This window comes from Crinia signifera, chromosome 5 (assembly GCF_055691185.1).
Source record: "Crinia signifera chromosome 5, ASM5569118v1, whole genome shotgun sequence".
Classification (NCBI taxonomy): Eukaryota; Metazoa; Chordata; class Amphibia; order Anura; family Myobatrachidae; genus Crinia; species Crinia signifera.
In genome coordinates this window covers 4,632,528-4,647,904 of record NC_139221.1, presented here as the reverse complement: position 1 = coordinate 4,647,904, position 15,377 = coordinate 4,632,528, and the positions used below count along the sequence as shown (strand labels likewise).

At 47.6% G+C, this 15,377-nt stretch overlaps 1 protein-coding gene across 4 annotated transcripts in view; it reads left to right on the top strand.

Annotated features, from left to right (window-relative positions):
* The window catches only part of KCNH2 (potassium voltage-gated channel subfamily H member 2), a 412,853-nt gene that overhangs the window by 334,300 nt on the left and 63,176 nt on the right, over window positions 1–15,377 (top strand). The window lies entirely within an intron of this gene.

The following is a 15,377-nucleotide window of genomic DNA, read 5'->3' as shown; positions in this document are numbered from 1 at the left end:
AGAGTGCTGTATGTGACCAGGTACAGAGTGCTGTATGTGACCAGGTACAGAGTGCTGTATGTGACCAGGTACAGAGTGCTGTATGTGACCAGGTACAGAGTGCTGTATGTGACCAGGTACAGAGTGCTGTATGTGCCCAGGTACAGAGTGCTGTCTGTGACCAGCTACAGGGTGCTGTCTGTGACCAGGTACAGGGTACTGTCTGTGACCAGGTACAGGGTACAGAGTGCTGTATGTGCCCAGGTACAGAGTGCTCTATGAGCCCAGGTACAGAGTGATGTATGTTCCCAGGTACAGAGTGCTGTATGTGCCCAGGTACAGGGTACAGAGTGCTGTATGCGCCCAGGTACAGAGTGCTGTATGTGCCCAGGTACAGGGTACAGAGTGCTGTATGTGCCCAGGTACAAGGTTCAGAGTGAGGTATGTGACCAGGTACAGAGTGCTGTATGTGCCCAGGTACAGAGTGCTGTATGTGCCCAGGTACAGAGTGCTGTATGTGACCAGGTACAGAGTGCTGTATGTGACCAGGTACAGAGTGCTGTATGTGACCAGGTACAGAGTGCTGTATGTGACCAGGTACAGAGTGCTGTATGTGACCAGGTACAGAGTGCTGTATGTGACCAGGTACAGAGTGCTGTATGTGACCAGGTACAGAGTGCTGTATGTGACCAGGTACAGAGTGCTGTATGTGACCAGGTACAGAGTGCTGTATGTGCCCAGGTACAGAGTGCTGTATGTGCCCAGGGACAGAGTGCTGTATGTGACCAGGTACAGAGTGCTGTCTGTGCCCAGGTACAGGGTTCAGAGTGAGGTATGTGACCAGGTACAGAGTGCTGTATGTGACCAGGTACAGGGTACAGAGTGCTGTATGTGCCCAGGTACAAGGTTCAGAGTGAGGTATGTGACCAGGTACAGAGTGCTGTATGTGACCAGGTACAGAGTGCTGTATGTGCCCAGGTACAGAGTGCTGTATGTGCCCAGGTACAGAGTGCTGTATGTGACCAGGTACAGAGTGCTGTATGTGACCAGGTACAGAGTGCTGTATGTGCCCAGGTACAGATTGCTGTATGTGACCAGGTACAGAGTGCTGTATGTGCCCAGGTACAGAGTGCTGTATGTGACCAGGTACAGAGTGCTGTATGTGACCAGGTACAGAGTGCTGTATGTGCCCAGGTACAGATTGCTGTATGTGACCAGGTACAGAGTGCTGTATGTGACCAGGTACAGAGTGCTGGATGTGACCAGGTACAGATTGCTGTATGTGCCCAGGTACAGAGTGCTGTATGTGACCAGGTACAGAGTGCTGTATGTGACCAGGTACAGAGTGCTGTATGTGACCAGGTACAGAGTGCTGTATGTGACCAGGTACAGAGTGCTGTATGTGACCAGGTACAGGGTACAGAGTGCTGTATGTGACCAGGTACAGAGTGCTGTATGTGACCAGGTACAGAGTGCTGTCTGTGCCCGGGTACAGAGTGCTGTATGTGACCAGGTACAGAGTGCTGTTTGTGACCAGCTACAGGTTTCAGAGTGAGGTATGTGACCAGGTACAGAGTGCTGTATGTGACCAGGTACAGAGTGCTGTATGTGCCCAGGTACAGAGTGCTGTATGTGCCCAGGTACAGAGTGCTGTATGTGCCCAGGTACAGAGTGCTGTATGTGACCAGGTACAGAGTGCTGTCTGTGACCAGGTACAGTGTACAGAGTGCTGTATGTGCCCAGGTACAGAGTGCTGTATGTGCCCAGGTACAGAGTGCTGTATGTGACCAGGTACAGAGTGCTGTCTGTGACCAGGTACAGAGTGCTGTCTGTGACCAGGTACAGAGTGCTGTATGTGACCAGGTACAGAGTGCTGTATGTGCCCAGGTACAGGGTACAGAGTGCTGTCTGTGCCCAGGTACAGAGTGCTGTATGTGCCCAGGTACAGAGTGCTGTATGTGACCAGGTACAGAGTGCTGTCTGTGACCAGGTACAGTGTACAGAGTGCTGTATGTGCCCAGGTACAGAGTGCTGTATGTGCCCAGGTACAGAGTGCTGTATGTGACCAGGTATAGGGTACAGAGTGCTGTATGTGACCAGGTACAGTGTACAGAGTGCTGTCTGTGCCCAGGTACAGAGTGCTGTTTGTGACCAGCTACAGGGTTCAGAGTGAGGTATGTGACCAGGTACAGAGTGCTGTATGTGCCCAGGTACAGAGTGCTGGATGTGACCAGGTACAGAGTGCTGTATGTGCACAGGTACAGAGTGCTGGATGTGACCAGATACCGGGTAGAGTGCTGTATGTGACCAGGTACAGAGTGCTGGATGTGACCAGGTACAGAGTGCTGTATGTGACCAGGTACAGAGTGCTGTATGTGACCACGTACAGAGTGAGGTATGTGACCAGGTACAGATTGCTGTGTGTGCCCAGGTACAGAGTGCTGTATGTGCCCAGGGACAGAGTGCTGTATGTGCCCAGGTACAGAGTGCTGTATGTGACCAGGTACATGGTACGGAGTGTGGCATCGACCGGGCAGTGGCATAAGTTTGTTCTAGTTGCCCGGAGACCAGATAAATATTGGTGCCCCGCACACACACACACACACACGACGTTGTATACATGTGTGTATATGCATCTGCATCTAGCAGAACCTGCATCTAAGGTATCTGCATCTAGTGGAACAGGTCATGAGTTCTAACACAGGGTGTGACGCTTGGTAACAGTTATGTTTAGAATAAAGAGTCTGACATCTATATGTTGAGGAGGGGGGTGTCAGACACAGAAGCGATATCAACAGCTTTCATGTTACTGATTCAAACTCCCAGGGGAGGAGAGGTGCCCCCTTTTGATCAGGGGCCCTGCAGCAGATGACTCCATTGCCTCCAAGAGTTACACCTCTGCAACTGGGTACAGGGTATGGGGAGCGGCATGTGTCAGGGTGTATATGGTACGGAGTGCAGTATATCCCCGGGTGTATATGTACTAAGGGCGAAATGTAATAGGGTGTGATTTTTTAGACATGTGCGATTTTTGGTCAAAAACGGCCGAAATCGCACATTTTCCGAAAATCGCACATTTAATAGGTTGAAAATCGCGGTAAAAAATCGCACTTTTTACCGCGAAATCGCACTTTTCTAAGTGCGATTTTTAGTCACATTTCAATTCGCATCCAGATGTTTTCCCATTATAAAGTATACAACTCGCAAATGTAATAGGGTGCGATTTTTGGTCAATGTTACCAAAAATCGCAAAAAAAATAGACCAGGTTCTGACAGGCGATTTTGACAGAACCATGCACAGATCATTGAGATCTGTGCATGGTTCTGTTAATAAAAATGTGTAAAAGTGTTTTTATAAAAAAAAAACGGCGTGGGGTCCCCCCTCCTAAGCATAACCAGCCCCGGGCTCATTGAGCCGGACCTGGTTCCAAAAATACGGGGGGACAAAAAGCATAGGGGTCCCCCGTATTTCTGAAACCAGCCCCGGACTCTTGGACCGGTCCTGGTTCCAAAAATACGGGGGACAAAAAATCTGGGGGTCCCCCGTATTTTGAAACCAGCACCGGGCTCCAACAGCCCGCGGTGTCATGCCACAGCCGGGGGACACTTTTTATACAAGGTCCCCCGGCCAAAACATGAGCACCGTGGCTGGTCAGCCTTGGACGGGGTACCTGGAGGAGTGGGGACCCCCCCAATAAAGGGGTCCCCCCCCCCCAGGCTTCACCCGTCCAGGGCTGAAGCCCGGGGCTGTCACCGGCGTCCGTGGCCAGTGGACGCCGGCCTGATAGGGTTAAATTCATCATACATATCATTACATTGCTTTTTACCGGCGAACTACAAGTGCCAGCAGACCTCCCCCGCATGCTGGGACTTGGAGAACCACAAGTCCCAGCATGCGGGGCATTAATGGGCCCGCTGGGACTTGTAGTCCACCTGTAAAAAGAATGTTTATAAAAAAACACACACACAGAGAAGTACAAGTTTATTACACACACACACCTCAATTTTACACCAGCGCTACTTACCATTCCTGGATCCAGCGCTGGTCTGGCTGCTTTACAGCCGGCTCCCCCCGAACTGACAGGCAGCGGGGAGAAGCGGCTGTCTCCGTCGCTTCTAACAGCCTCTGTAGCGCTGTCCGAGTGCTACAGAGGCTGAGAGCGTGATTGGCTGAGCTACAGTATGCGTCTCCATGGAGACGCATAGCTCAGCCAATCACGCTCTCAGCCTCTGTAGCACTCGGACAGCGCTACAGAGGCTGTTAGAAGCGACGGAGACAGCCGCTTCTCCCCGCTGCCTGTCAGTTCGGGGGGAGCCGGCTGTAAAGCAGCCAGACCAGCGCTGGATCCAGGAATGGTAAGTAGCGCTGGTGTAAAATTGAGGTGTGTGTGTGTAATAAACTTGTACTTCTCTGTGTGTGTGTTTTTTATAAACATTCTTTTTACAGGTGGACTACAAGTCCCAGCGGGCCCATTAATGCCCCGCATGCTGGGACTTGTGGTTCTCCAAGTCCCAGCATGCGGGGGAGGTCTGCTGGCACTTGTAGTTCGCCGGTAAAAAGCAATGTAATGATATGTATGATGAATTTAACCCTATCAGGCCGGCGTCCACTGGCCACGGACGCCGGTGACAGCCCCGGGCTTCAGCCCTGGACGGGTGAAGCCTGGGGGGGGGGGACCCCTTTATTGGGGGGGTCCCCACTCCTCCAGGTACCCCGTCCAAGGCTGACCAGCCACGGTGCTCATGTTTTGGCCGGGGGACCTTGTATAAAAAGTGTCCCCCGGCTGTGGCATGACACCGCGGGCTGTTGGAGCCCGGTGCTGGTTTCAAAATACGGGGGACCCCCAGATTTTTTGTCCCCCGTATTTTTGGAACCAGGACCGGTCCAAGAGTCCGGGGCTGGTTTCAGAAATACGGGGGACCCCTATGCTTTTTGTCCCCCCGTATTTTTGGAACCAGGTCCGGCTCAATGAGCCCGGGGCTGGTTATGCTTAGGAGGGGGGACCCCACGCCGTTTTTTTTTTTTACTTTTTTTTTTTGGAACAAAATCGCATTTATGAAAATGCGCACATTTTCATGACTGAAAATGCGCACATTTTCATGACTAAAAATCGCGGCAAATCGCGGCAAATCGCATTTTTTGCCGCTAATTCGCATCTCATTACATATGCGAATTCGCGGCAAAAAACGCGATTTTTAAAGGTGCGATTTGGTGCGATTTTTTTTTAGTCTAAAAATCGCACCCTATTACATTTCGCCCAGAGTGTGGTATATGCCCTGTGTATATGGTACGGAGTGCAGTATATCCCCGGGTGTATATGTACAGAGTGTGGTATATTTCCTGGTGTATATGTACCGAGTGTGGTATATGGTACGGAGTGCGGTATATCCCCGGGTGTATATGTACAGAGTGTGGTATATGCCCTGTGTATAAGTACCAAGTGCGGTATATGGTACGGAGTGCGGTATATCCCCGGGTGTATATGTACAGAGTGTGGTATATGCCCTGTGTATAAGTACCAAGTGCAGTATATGGTACGGAGTGCGGTATATCCCCGGGTGTATATGTACAGAGTGTGGTATATGCCCTGTGTATATGGTACGGAGTGCAGTATATCCCCGGGTGTATATGTACAGAGTGTGGTATATGCCCTGTGTATAAGTACCAAGTGCGGTATATGGTACGGAGTGCGGTATATCCCCGGGTGTATATGTACAGAGTGTGGTATATGCCCTGTGTATAAGTACCAAGTGCAGTATATGGTACGGAGTGCGGTATATCCCCGGGTGTATATGTACAGAGTGTGGTATATGCCCTGTGTATATGTACCAAGATATTAAAAGGTCTAGCATATATATTTAGTGTGCACCTGCAAACTCCTCCTCCTGCTTGCTGCACTACAAGTCTCAGCAGGTAGCACCTCATATGTCCAGGGTGTGCAGTTTAGGGCCCCTCCCCCTATGTACTATATATTGTGTATTCATACACACTGGAAGGAACTAGAGACGCCTTCCTCCTAAACTTGCACCCCACCCACCTGTCCCAAATTGATTTTAATTAGGTTGGAGTCCCAACATTCAAGACTGCACACCTCAGCTTGGCACTATGAGGGTAAGTCCTACTATACATATATGCTGAGTGTTAGTCTGTGGGACCGTGTTTGGGGCTCAGGGCTCTTTGGGCTGCTGTTGCTGGGCTGCTCCATGGCATCATATCGTATACTTTCAATCACCCCTTTAGTTTGTTTAATATATATGTAGCACCCTTCACATTTATTATTACTTCTTACCTTGGTAAGTCCTATCACATATAATTTCCCCTATCCCTTTTACTATCACTTTAATTTTACACTAATGTGATGCCATGGGGTGGTTCTGCTGGGCTGGCCTGGGGGGCCCTGTGCCCTGGACCTGTCCCAGAGTAGTGTTAGGGACTTGTCCTAATGAGGTAACCTGGACGCGGTGGACAAGCCGATACTAATGGCCATTACTATGCTAATAACCTCAAATGCAATATAGCAAGATATTAAAAGGTCTAGCATATATATTTAGTGTGCACCTGCAAACTCCTCCTCCTGCTTGCTGCACTACAAGTCTCAGCAGGTAGCACCTCATATGTCCAGGGTGTGCAGTTTAGGGCCCCTCCCCCTATGTACTATATGTACCGAGTGCAGTATATGGTACGGAGTGCAGTATATCCCCGGGTGTATATGTACAGAGTGTGGTATATGCCCTGGTGTATATGTACCGAGTGCGGTATATGGTACGGAGTGCAGTATATCCCCGGGTGTATATGTACAGAGTGTGGTATATGCCCTGTGTATAAGTACCAAGTGCGGTATATGGTACGGAGTGCGGTATATCCCCGGGTGTATATGTACAGAGTGTGGTATATGCCCTGTGTATAAGTACCAAGTGCGGTATATGGTACGGAGTGCGGTATATCCCCGGGTGTATATGTACAGAGTGTGGTATATGCCCTGTGTATAAGTACCAAGTGCGGTATATGGTACGGAGTGCGGTATATCCCCGGGTGTATATGTACAGAGTGTGGTATATGCCCTGTGTATAAGTACCAAGTGCGGTATATGGTACGGAGTGCGGTATATCCCCGGGTGTATATGTACAGAGTGTGGTATATGCCCTGTGTATATGTACCGAGTGCAGTATATGGTACGGAGTGCAGTATATCCCCGGGTGTATATGTACAGAGTGTGGTATATGCCCTGGTGTATATGTACCGAGTGCGGTATATGGTACGGAGTGCAGTATATGATGGGGTCTATATGGTACCGAGTGTAGTATTTGATTGGCTGTATATTGTATGGAGTGTGGTACGGTATTTAGCTGGGTGTCTATAGTACGGAGTACTGTTTATGGTATATTTTACAAAGTGTGGTAAATGACGAGTGTATACGGTATGGGGTGTGGTATATGCCCAGGTACATATGGTACAGAGTGCAGTATTGATGGGGTGCATATGGTACGGAGTGCGGTATATGCCCAGGTGTATATGGTACATAGTGCGGTCTATGCCTGGGTGTATATAGTTCAGAGTGCAGTATATGCCTGGGTGTATATGTAAGGAGTGTGGTATATGCCCAGTGTGACCGGACGCCTGCCCTTACACTCTGGCTACGCCCTTCGGGTCCACAGATGGCGGTTCCTGGTCTCACGGGACCTGGCCAATAGGGAATTCCCTGTTACCAACAGTAACCGCCTGCTACTGAGTCCGCCCACTACGCAGTGGGTGGAGATATCGCTGCCACCACCAGACTCCTCCTACGTGGCACCTGGAACCACGGATACCTCCTTAGGCCCAAACGCTGGCACCTGAGTACTACCTGCTGGAGTGTGTACGTCGACACGCTGCTGACACCCCCCAACTGGTGTCAATTAGTTCCCCACTGGTCACGGACCAGATCTCTGCTTCGGTAGCTGGCAGAGCAAAAACTTGGGAGACGCTGGATTCGTATTCCTAATGATGGGACATTCGTATTTGTATTTACAAATACGAATGTCTACACCATCGATAGAATACGACAGGAATCGCCATTCAAAAGAATGGTGGTTCCTGATGTACTAAGCAGCCGTACTGATAATACGGCTGCTAAGTGGTGTAAAACAGGCACCAAAATACGACAGGAAAATACACCTTGCTTTCACTGTCGTATTTGGCTTTAGCCTGCACGGATCAGTCAGATGACCCATCACATACACAAGTTTCCTTATTAACACCTTTACACAGGACTTTAGACACAAAGTCTGTTACCTGCGGTGTATTGGCCACTCACAGACCTTCTGACAGGAGGAGGCTGTTTAGCATCTCATTTCCTCATCACCAAGACTGCTAAGTCCAGAAAGCATTCCTCAATATTCAATACAATATACACTATATATGGTGCAGTCCTAGCTCAGTGCCAAACATATATTTCATAAGTACATATAATCTGTGCCTGGTGCCCAGCAGCAGGCTTCATCTCACACTGCAGCAGGGGTCCTGTCCCAGCTCAGATTAACCCCTTCAGTGCTGTGGCAGCCATTACACACGTGTGCCGGGGTCTCCGGCCACACCCGGGTGTATATGGTACAAAGTGTGATATATGCCCGGGTGTTTATGGTACATAGGGCCTTATTCTAGTTCATTCTTTCTGACAAAATCCTTCTTAAATGGACAAAACCATGTGCACTGCAGGGGGGCGGATGTAAAATGTGCAGAGAGAATTTAGATTTGGGTGAGTTATTTTGTTTCTGTGCAGGGTAAATACTGGCTGCTTTATTTTTACACTGCAACATAGATCTCGCTTTGAAGTAAAACCCCACCCAAATCTAATTCTCTCTGCACAAGTTACATCTGCCCCACCTGCAGTACACATGGTTTTGTCCATCTAAGAAGGATATTGTCAGAAAGAATGAACTAGAATAACCCCCATAGTGTGGTGTATGGCTGGGTGTATATGGTTTGGAGTGTGGTATATTCCCGGGTGCATATGTACAGAGTGTGGTATATGCCCGGGTGTATACGGTATGGGGTGTGGTATATGCCCAGGTATATATGGTAAGGCGTGCGGTGTATGACAGGGTTTATATGGTACGGAGTGTGCTATATGCCCAGGTGTATATGGTACATAGTGTGGTGCATGACAGGCTGTATATGGTATGGATTGCGGTATATGCCTGGGTGTATATGTAAGGAGTGCAGTATATGCCCGGGTGTATATGGTACGGAGTGCGGTATATGCCCAGATGTATATGTAGGGAGTGCGGTATATGCCTGGGTGTATATGTAAGGAGTGCGGTATATGCCCCAGTGTATATGTAAGGAGTGTGGTATATGCCCGGGTGTATTTGTACAGAGTTTAGTATATGCCCGGGTGTATATGTAAGGAGTGCGGTATATGCCCCAGTGTATATGTAAGGAGTGTGGTATATGCCCGGGTGTATTTGTACAGAGTTTAGTATATGCCCGGGTGTATATGTAAGGAGTACGGTGTATGACATGGTGTATATGGTACAGAGTGTGGTATATGTAAGATGTGCGGTATATGCACAGGTGTCTATGGTACAGAGTGAGGTATATGCCCGGATGTATAAGTAAGGAGTGTGTTATATGCCCGGATAAATATGTAAAGAGTGCAGTATATGCCCGGGTGTATATGGTACTTAGTGCAGTATATGCCCGGATGTATATGTAAGAAGTGCGGTATATGCCCGGGTGTATATGTAAGGAGTGCGGTGTATGACATGGTCTATATGGTACAGAGTGTGGTATATGACCCGGTGTATATGTATGGAGTGAGGTATATACCCGGATATATATGTAAGGAGTGCGGTATATGCCTGGGTGTATATGTAAGGAGTGCAGTATATGCCCGGGTGTATATGGTACGGAGTGCGGTATATGCCCAGATGTATATGTAGGGAGTGCGGTATATGCCTGGGTGTATATGTAAGGAGTGCGGTATATGCCCCAGTGTATATGTAAGGAGTGTGGTATATGCCCGGGTGTATTTGTACAGAGTTTAGTATATGCCTGGGTGTATATGTAAGGAGTGCGGTGTATGACATGGTGTATATGGTACAGAGTGTGGTATATGTAAGATGTGCGGTATATGCACAGGTGTCTATGGTACAGAGTGAGGTATATGCCCGGATGTATAAATAAGGAGTGTGGTATATGCCCGGATATATATGTAAGGAGTGCAGTATATGCCCGGGTGTATATGGTACTTAGTGCAGTATATGCCCGGATGTATATGTAAGAAGTGCGGTATATGCCCGGGTGTATATGTAGGGAGTGCGGTATATGCCCCAGTATATATGTAAGGAGTGTGGTATATGCCTAGGTGTATGTGAACAGAGTGCGGTATATGCCCGGGTGTATATGTAAGGAGTGCGGTGTATGACATGGTGTATATGTATGGAGTGCGGTATACACCCGGATATATATGTAAGGAGTGCAGTATATACCCGGGTGTTTATGGTACTTAGTGCGGTATATGCCCGGATGTATATGTAAGGAGTGCGGTGTATGACGTGGTGTATATGGTACAGATTGTGGTATATGTAAGGAGTGCGGTATATGCCTGGGTGTATATGTAAGGAGTGCGGTATATGCCCCGGTGTATATGTAAGGAGTGTGGTATATGCCCGGGTGTATATGAACAGAGTGCGGTATATGCCCGGGTGTATATGTAAGGAGTGTGGTGTATGACATGGTGTATATGGTACAGAGTGTGGTATATGTAAGGAGTGCGGTGTATGCCCCGGTGTATATGTAAGGAGTGTGGTATATGCCCGGGTGTATATGAACAGAGTGCGGTATATGCCCGGGTGTATATGTAAGGAGTGCGGTGTATGATGAGATGTCTATGGTACAGAGTGAGGTATATTTACATAGTAGGTAAGTCTGAAAAAAGACTTGCGTCCATCTAGTTCAACCTAGTTGTTATTGAAAATGGATGTATATGTAAGGAGTGCGGTATATGCCCGGATATATATGTAAGGAGTGCGGTATATGCCCGGATATATATGTAAGGAGTGCGGTGTATTATGAGGTGTCTATGGTACAGAGTGCGGTATATGCCCGGATGTATATGTAAGGAGTGCTGTGTATGACGTGGTGTATATGGTACAGACTGTGTGGTATATGTAAGGAGTGTGGTATATGACCGTATATGTAAGGAGTGCGGTATATGCCCGGATATATATGTAAGGAGTGCGGTATATGCCCGGATATATATGTAAGGAGTGCGGTGTATTATGAGGTGTCTATGGTACAGAGTGCGGTATATGCCCGGATGTATATGTAAGGAGTGCTGTATATGACGTGGTGTATATGGTACAGACTGTGTGGTATATGACCGTATATGTAAGGAGTGCGGTATATGCCCGGATATATATGTAAGGAGTGCAGTATATACCCGGGTGTGTATGGTACTTAGTGCGGTATATGCCCAGATGTATATGTAAGGAGCGCGGTGTATGATGAGGTGTCTATGGTACTGAGTGTGGTATATGACCCGGTGTATATGTAAGGAGTGCGGTATACGCCCAGGTGTATATGTACAGAGAGCGGTATATACCCAGGTGTATATTGTACTGTGGGCCTTATTCAGATCTGAGCTCAGTACAAATTTGTTTGGAAAATGGGCAAAACCATGTACACTGCAGGTGGGGCAGATGAATCATGTGTAGAGAGAGTTAGAACTGAAATCTAAATTGCAGTGTAAAAATAATGCAGCCAGTATTTACCCTGCATAGAAACAAAATAACTCACACAAATCTAACTTTCTCTGCACATGTTACATCTGCCCCACCTGCAGTGCACATGGTTTTGCCCATTTTCCAAACAAATTTGTACTAAGCTCAGATCTGAATAAGGCCCTTAGTGCATTATATGCCCATATATATATAGAACATATGGGGTGTCCGGCACTCCTCGCTGAACAATATACACGTGCCCGGGTGCCTTCCCCAGTGGCCTTGCTGCCACTAATACAACCTCCGATAAAGCAGGCGTCACTCCAGGTCTTAGGTGAATCAAGTGGTGATATTTATTTTTCCTTCTAAACGGTCAACGCCGTTTCGGGCAGTCGCCCTTCGTCAGGACCAGAAGAAACAAAATACAATAGTGCAACAACAAAGTGTAAAAGACAAATGGACTTACATATAGAGGACCCGCCGTGTAGCGTCCTCCTTCGTCTGGGACTCCTGCTGACAACTTCCGGGATCTCCCGGAAGTGACCTGTCCGTCCTGGCAGCGGAGGAGGCCACACTAAGGGAAAAGTGCAAAACATGCCAGTACATTAGAATGCTGGTATAAAGTGCAATGTGCTTAATATAACAAATTTTTACCATATAATATAGTGCTTATATCGATGTGATTGTGCTAAAAATAACACTTAATACACAAACATTTAAAAACATTCCTGCGTACTTTCCCTATACTTATTTCTGGGTGACCACAAGATGGCAGTGTGGCGCAACATCAAACCCAGCAAACATTACCTTAAATACTTATTTTGATATGTTTTATTATGCAGGTGTGCTGGAATTATCGCCTCAGGGAGTGTAAATGAACAAATCCACTGTATTCATGTTGGGCAGCCTAGAGAAATACATACGCATACTATTGTGCATATAAGCATGCTAACATGAAAAATTCTATGGCTAATATTGCCTCACTAATGCCCAAAAAACATGATAGTGTGTATGTCCCTCACAATTTCGCATCCAATCTCTCCAAGAGTGTGTGCTAAAGTTACAAAAAACTGCCCAGATTCATGGTCTCATTGAGACCTCCTGGTCTTAGAGTCCCCAATGTGTGGATCCACCTGCTCTCGATTTGCAAGAGGCTTTTGCCTCTATCTCCCCCTCTTAAGGACTCCGGAGCCTGGTCAATAAGTTGAAACCGTAGATTTGCTACTCCGTGCCGGGCCTCCAAAAAATGTCTGGCCACGGTTTGCTCGCTATGTCCTTTATCTAGAGCTGCACGGATGGCAGTTCTATGATTTGCCATGCGATCTTTTATCGTGCAAATAGTCTTTCCGACGTAATTCAACCCACACGGGCATGTCAACAAATAGACGACATATTTGGACATACATGTCAGGACTGGCTTGATGTTAAACACCTTACCCGTGTGGGGATGTCGGAAAGTGGAACCAGGGGTCATGTAGCTACAGGTTACACAACCTGTGCACCTGTAGCAGCCCCCTTTACGGGAAAGAAAGTGTGTGGGTTTGCTTTGAAGATTGGAAATATCCGTCTTCACTATTCTGTCCCCAATACTTCTACCCCTTACAAAACCTGAAGGCGAGTGTTTTTGAGGCTGGGAATGTGGGGGTCTGTGGAAACAATAGGCCACGTGCTTTTCGCTTTTTTAACAATACCGGGGCTTTTGTCTGAATAGTGTTTGACCCATGTGAAAGTTCCCGTATTTGCATTAATGTCCTGTTGCTTGCTTTTAAGTAGTTCCTGTCTCGAAATATTGATAGCTTTCGCTTTTGCCTCCCTAAGGAGTTGATAGGGGTAACCCCTCTCAAGGAACCTATTAAGCATGGCCTCCAGTTATATATATATATATATATATATATATATATATGTAAGGAGTGCAGTATATGCCTGCGTGTATATGGTACTTAGTGCAGTATATGCCCGGATGTATATCTAAAGAGTGTGGTATATGCCCGGGTGTATATGGTACGGAGTACGGTGTATACCCGGGTGTATATGTAAGGAATGTGGTATATGCCTGCATGTATATAGTACAGAGTGCGGTATAAGCCCGGGTGTATATGTAAGTAGTGCGGTATACTGTATGCCCGGGTGTATATGGTACGGAGTGCGGTGTATACCCGGGTGTATATGTAGGGAATGTGTTATATGCCTGCATGTATATAGTACAGAGTGCGGTATATGCCCGGGTGTATATGTAAGTAGTGCGGTATACTGTATGCCCGGGTGTATATGGTACGGAGTGCGGTGTATACCCGGGTGTATATGTAGGGAATGTGGTATATGCCTGCATGTATATAGTACAGAGTGCGTTATATGCCCGGATGTATATCTAAAGAGTGTGGTATATGCCCGGGTGTATATGGTACGGAGTACGGTGTATACCCGGGTGTATATGTAAGGAATGTGGTATATGCCTGCATGTATATAGTACAGAGTGCGGTATAAGCCCGGGTGTATATGTAAGTAGTGCGGTATACTGTATGCCCGGGTGTATATGGTACGGAGTGCGGTGTATACCCGGGTGTATATATAGGGAATGTGTTATATGCCTGCATGTATATAGTACAGAGTGCGGTATATGCCCGGGTGTATATGTAAGTAGTGCGGTATACTGTATGCCCGGGTGTATATGGTACGGAGTGCGGTGTATACCCGGGTGTATATGTAGGGAATGTGGTATATGCCTGCATGTATATAGTACAGAGTGCGTTATATGCCCGGATGTATATCTAAAGAGTGTGGTATATGCCCGGGTGTATATGGTACGGAGTACGGTGTATACCCGGGTGTATACAGTATGTAAGGAATGTGGTATATGCCTGCATGTATATAATACAGAGTGCGGTATAAGCCCGGGTGTATATGTAAGTAGTGCGGTATACTGTATGCCCGGGTGTATATGGTACGGAGTGCGGTGTATATGTAGGGAATGTGTTATATGCCTGCATGTATATAGTATAGAGTGCGTTATATGCCCGGGTGTATATGTAAGTAGTGCGGTATACTGTATGCCCGGGTGTATATGTAAGTAGTGCGGTATACTGTATGCCTGGGTGTATATGGGGGATGCGGTCATTCGTCAGACTGCATTTAGGTCTACAGTCATTAGGTCGACCCCACTAGGTCGACTGGCAGGAAGGTCGACCTGACTTAAGGTCGACATGGGCCAAGGTTGACATGACTTAAGGTCGAATTTGCATAAAGGTCGACATGAGGAAGGTCGACTGGTCATAAGGTCGACATGGGTTTTTCACTGTTTTTTGAGCCGACATGTGCCGACAGGCGGTATTTCATGCCCTACCATCCACTAGGGCGTGGTGGGAGAATAAAATAGTGTGCCGAGCGCAGCGAGGCACCGTGCCCGAAGCATTGCGAGCGAAGCGAGCGATGCGAGGGTCCGATTCTCATTGCCAACTTTGTCCATGTCGACTGTGTCGACATTCGGATAAAAAAACAGTGAAAAACCCATGTCGACCTTATGACCAGTCGACCTTCCTCATGTCGACCTTTATGCAAATTCGACCTTAAGTCATGTCGACCTTGTCCCATGTCGACCTTAAGTCAGGTCGACCTTCCTGCCAGTCGACCTAGTGGGGTCGACCTAATGACTGTAGACCTAAATGCAGTCTGACGAATGATCCCATTCCGTATATGGT